We start from the raw sequence: 5,877 nt of genomic DNA on the forward strand, positions 1-5,877 counted from the left end.
GGACAAGCCCATCACGTATCGCGAAGGGCTTGGTCAAACAATTGAAAAGTCTGGTCAATGGCGATACGTGATCTCCCAAAGACCAACGTCATCGTGTATCGCGATGACGTGGTCTGACATGCGTGACACGTGTTGCCACGTGTTAGCCGGTGGCACATGATCACGCCACGTGTCACCACGTGGCACCGCGTCCGCCACGTGGCAAGCCTATATGGCAACTCAGCATAGCTATGTCGCGATACGCAACGGGCTAGCCAGAAGCCATCGCGTATCGCGATGAGGATACAGGTTTCGTCTATAAATAGCAGCCAAGGTTTCGTCTGGATCCTTACATATGTGGTGGCACACCACACCTGGTTATATTGATGCTTTCCTGCAGGGAGTTAATGACCATGTGTATACGAATAGGTACATAACTATGTCGAACACTGCGGTGTTTGTTGGGGTATTTAGTGTAGAGACTTGAGTTTATAATTGTATTTGTTTTAAAACTTTGTTATTCCTAAGCCACGATGGGTCGAGACCTACGTAGTCTCGAGGGGTAATAAAGTAAAAGAAAATATTTTAACGTCAGCATATTCACCAGCATTTGTTGCTGACGTATTTTCAAAACATTTTGCAGGTAATCAAGATTAGGGCTTGGAAAGACGAAGTGCTCAAGATATCCGATGGCTCGGATATTTTTGTTAAACTTAATATTATAAGAATGGTGGTTTTGTAAATAACAAGTAATCTTACTAAACGGAAGCTTTGTATTCTGTCTTTTGTGAATATAAATATTATATTTTAAATCCACATGTTTTAAAAACTTCCGCTTTTAATACGTAACTCGGATATTATTACAAATGTGGTACCAACTGTTGGTCGCACTCCTAGACCTAATATGAGGGTGTGACTCTAAGCACCCGTGGAAGCGAAGATCACCCGCGGAAGATATATAACTTCCAGGGAAGGCGTACCTTATGTTTACCAACTTAAAGAGTTCAGCAAAAGAAACGTTGTGATTAAATGATAGGACCGCATGTGATAAAGAACATAAAGACCAATCACAGGTCGAGATTCCTACATTACCCACGAATCACGATGTAACAATCATAGAGGGCCATCGATGTACATGTATGCAACAGACATCTCCGTTTGCCGGTTGTTCATCCAATCAAGAATCGCTATCACGCACATCCATATAATTAGAAGGTTTCATTGAGTGGGAAGCTAGCCCAATCCTTCTCATTCCCTTCGGCTATAAATACTCAAGAGGATCAACGTTAAAAAGGATCTGTAACCTAGTTCGCTCTAAGAAATTACTCATCACTTACCATACTAATTTTAACGCTGAATGATGGTTACAAGAAAACCTCATATTCCCCTTCTCGTAATGAGCTCACGATATTCTGTTTTATAGGTGAAGTTGTCCTAACCCTGAAAAATCCAGTTATAATCCATCCTCGGTTGATATATTAGGCTAAACCCATCGGAATTAGTTTAGTGTTTCTTCAATTAAAAAAATTTAAATTATGTAAATTTTATGTGAATCTTATACTTTTTCTAAAATTACACTTTCCAAAATTTTATACCACCTAACATCCAGAATAAACTTTAAAGTTTAAACTCTTATATTGTTTGAGAAAAAATCACTAATCTAATTGAACTAATTAAATTAATCTAATAGTTATATGTATTACAAATTACTAATTAAGTAACTTATTATAGTCACAAGTCAACAGTTAAGATTATGCCACCTCACATGTTTAGCATTTCTGAGTCTGACCGGATGTAGCTTCTCGACAATGAACAAGACACATTCAATTCTCTAGTCAACACAATAATTCTACAGTTAATGGGGTTGCTTTCACAATATTGATTCTTCCAAAGATAACTTTGTTTATTAACTTAAAAATAATATAATTATCCAATCCTTAGGTCAATTATAGGACAGATCATCATATCTTTGACCCACACATTTATTACAAAACAAACAGCTTATAACAAAGAAATCGACAATGACTTGACATGACATAACGCATTACTTGTTGGGTGTTTTGATGTATGCCAAATGAGTCGAGTTCCCAACTCTTGTTAATGTTTTCAAATCATAAGCAATCCAACACCACGAACCATCCGTGTGATAGAAGTACCCCATACACTTGCAATCCTTCGTGCATTTGCTCTCGCAATCGCTTTGCTTAGTCGCACCATCTCCCCTCGTGTACTTGATCATAAAATGGTCAACCCCTTGAAGCTTGTAGTACCTAAACTCACTCGCTTTGCAAGACGTCACCTTTTTCACATCACAATCTTTGCTCCAACCACTTAACCCATTTGGTGTCGGGCACGCCACACACTGACTGTCCTCACATAACCCAAAGTTCCCACATCGTCCCGGTAATTGACACTCACCTTCTATCGAATCACGATCAAGAAACGTGTACACTAACTCCCATGCCACACCTTGCGCATTAGGGTTATACGTGTAGAATCTAAGGTTTCCGTCTATCCCTAATCGTAGATACGATAACGTGTTGTTGTAACGTGTATACGCCATGTTACGGTTTGAAGAAGACTTTGTGGTAAAATAATCAAACGCTAAGTAATATAGAAAACGCTCGTCGGTGTCTGGGACCGACGTAAGAGTTAAGTTGACCAAACTACCTTGGTCAACGGTGAACCACTCGCTAGACGTCCAGTAAAGCATTGGTCTAGGCGAGTTATGACTTTTGTAATACAAGGATAACCCTTTTGGCTCCATGACCAAACTATACGGTCCATCCACATTACTCGCCTCCGAAAGCCGACTCACGAGCTTATTCGGACTACTGGCTCGTAATATTTGACCCACCAAGAGAATATCAGTTGGGGAATCAAAGCTTTGCCATAAGTAATTACCCTTACCGTCATGAAGAACCATGTTACCAGTTGGAAGCAATTGAAAACCGACCACACCCTTGTTGGCGGTGTTCGTTTGCCAGACAACACGTCCTTCAGCATCCGCCAGGACGTGTTAAGGTCGCATTTTCACGAACCAGGTTCCCACGGTTAGCTTCCCACACCCAACGCATGAGGGATTCGGATCGAACCGTGCCCATGCGTAGCGCTAGAGTATATGCATTAGGAGTTGTGTTGTAGAAGCAAAGCTGGAATGGGTTGCTAAATGGGGGTAGAGCACGGTAATTTGCATCGTACTCGACGACGTAGTCGCCGAAATCGCCTTCGTTAACGTAAGTGAATGTTTGTGAAGCAGGCACAACTGCTGAAATGAAAGAAAATAGTTGAAAAGAGAAGAATAATAATATAAGAGTTGAAGTAGAAGCCATTATTGTTGGTGTGTTTTGTAAGTTGAAAGATGTTGTATTTATGGATGAGATTTGGGATCATGTAGCCGCCTCACTCAATAAGTTGATTTGAATATATATTGGTGTGGGACTGTGGCTGGCTGCGGAGTCAAGGATAATATATAAATAAATATATATATATATATATATAGAAAATGAATAAAAGGGTGCTTACAGGCTTAAAGGGAATAATAAAGCACCTTTAATATTGCAACTTGATAATAAATGTAGTAATGGCTCCTTGGTGGAAGGAAGGTTCTATTACGTTTTCCATTTCTAAACCACCACGTTTTCCTTTCTGAAGGTATTCTTTGATATTTTAATTCCAAAATTGCTGCGGTTGTAATGTGTAATAATCGTTGCAACATTCCAATATTGATGAGGTCCTCTCACATTTGCATTAACACATAGATATTCTCTTGATTCATAGGAACAAAAAATAGATGGGTTTCATGTGACGAGTGATCATGGCAACTTTTTGAAGAGACGTATGATTTGGTAATATTTATCAAGGTCATTTCAATTTTCGTATAGTGATTATTTGGAGATCTGTTTTTTAAGAGGTTAATACTTAATCATGTCATTAAGGATAAATCAAGCCCAGTTGATTTTTTATGATTATTTTCTAAAACACTTCCTTTTTGTTTTCTTTATTTTATGATTTTCAAAGATAAAAACCATTAAAAACAACTTTGTTTCTGGTTGTCTAGACATTGACCGCACTATGATACTTAAAGCCCTTGTGTCATTGGATTATCTCGTTATCTTACCATCATTATACTACACCAACGGCGGGCACACTTGCCTAACGGGTCGTAGTGAATATGTGTGTCGTGATTATAAACTTAAAGATTGGAATCGAGTCATATATTAAAAATAAAATTTCTACTCACCTGAAAACGTCAGTTCCTACTTCTTGTTCTTTTTTTATAATTATTTTATCGGTGTTTTAGCCGTACCTAAAACCATGGTGCAAGGCCACTGATCTCAAACTGCGGTTTGATTAAATAAGTTTTTCATTTTAGATCTTTGGATCTCATCTCTTGATCTACAGATCTAGGAGACCGCCACCCGACCATGATACCTTGCTCTCTTTTTCTTTATTTTACGGATCCTACAAATCATCGCCTGATAGCCTGGAGACACAGCCACATAACAACGGTCGTCGATTGTCGACTTATTTCCTACAGTTTGTGTTTATCCTTCCAGGAACAATGAACCAATGATGTATAGCCGCATAATCCCAACCAATTTTGTGATATTTACAATCAATGGCTTTACAAGTCGGCCGTGTCAAATTCACCCACACAATCACCTACTTTTGAAGACCTTGAATATTGGTGAGATGCTTTGGCAAAAGTTTTGGACATACGAGTCAAGAACCGAGATCAAGACTAATCTTTTTATTATTGTTGTACCTTCTTTTGTTTTTTGTATTATTAGTTTCCAGTCTAAGCGTCTGATTCTCTACCGCTCTAATTACGAGGATTATTGGAATATAGTAATTAGGGTTTAGTATCAAGCCAATTAATTGACTAATTTAGGTAACCTAATTAACCCGTTTAGTAATCTATAAGATGATCAATTTTAACACTTATTTAGTGTGACCTAAGTAAACTCAAAACAATTTAGTTTTACCCTGAGTAACCATTATTTGAACAATGGGAAATATATGTTGAAAGTGGATAAGTATAAAAGGTAATCGTTGAACATGATCAGAGGTAAAGTGAAGATCGTAGACGGCAACTGACGCGTTACGTGCTACTAACAATTATTTGAGTTGGCAACTTGGTTTGCTGGGATCTTTGACGGTCAACTCCTTATCTCAAGGATTCTTTTTACCTCAACCTCTACCTCCACATATGGTAGGTACTCACATGGAATATTGAAAGCAAACACCCTTGAAATATATCTATCTATAATATATATAAACGAAGACACAGAAATCCTATGTGTCACGATGTGGTCGCTTCCCCTTTTTTGGAGTTACTAGATTTGCTTGATTTTTAAATGGAGACTTCTCATGCATTTTACCCGAATTTATGGGTATGGGTCTTACCAAACTCAGATATTTCTTAAACGTTACAAAATCTCATTAAATTAAAAGTTATTCTCACCAAATTATTGATGTAAAAATCCTATAAAATAGGATATAATAAAAAATTAATATCTTATTTATTTTAAAAGAGATATATATATTATTTAAATTAAAAAACCAATTTGATAGTAAAAAAAATAAACGGGTCTTGGTCTCATCAAACCATAAGTTTATTATTAACTTTCATAAATACTATTTATAATTAAAAAACCAATTTTATAGTAAAAAAAATAAACGGGTCTTGGATCTCATCAAAACCATATAACTTTTAAACCGGGTTTTAACATCTTATTTATTTGTGAAATAATTTATCATCAAACCATAAGTATATTATTAACTTTCATACAATATAAAAATATAGATTCAAAAAGTAAATAAATATTAGAACAAACAATATAAAACAACCCCCGTAATACGAGGGATAAAAACCAGTTATTTCATATTCTTGTT

General features: G+C 36.8%; 1 pseudogene; it reads right to left on the reverse strand.

The window, feature by feature from the left end:
- Positions 1 to 1,724: 1,724 nt before the first annotated feature.
- Positions 1,725 to 3,311, reverse strand: LOC143532430 (epidermis-specific secreted glycoprotein EP1 pseudogene; annotated as a pseudogene).
- Positions 3,312 to 5,877: the final 2,566 nt, after the last annotated feature.

The sequence above is a fragment of the Bidens hawaiensis genome, unplaced genomic scaffold, assembly GCF_021521415.1.
Source record: "Bidens hawaiensis isolate Kalapana, Puna unplaced genomic scaffold, B.hawaiensis_p1.1 tig00009445_1, whole genome shotgun sequence".
Classification (NCBI taxonomy): Eukaryota; Viridiplantae; Streptophyta; class Magnoliopsida; order Asterales; family Asteraceae; genus Bidens; species Bidens hawaiensis.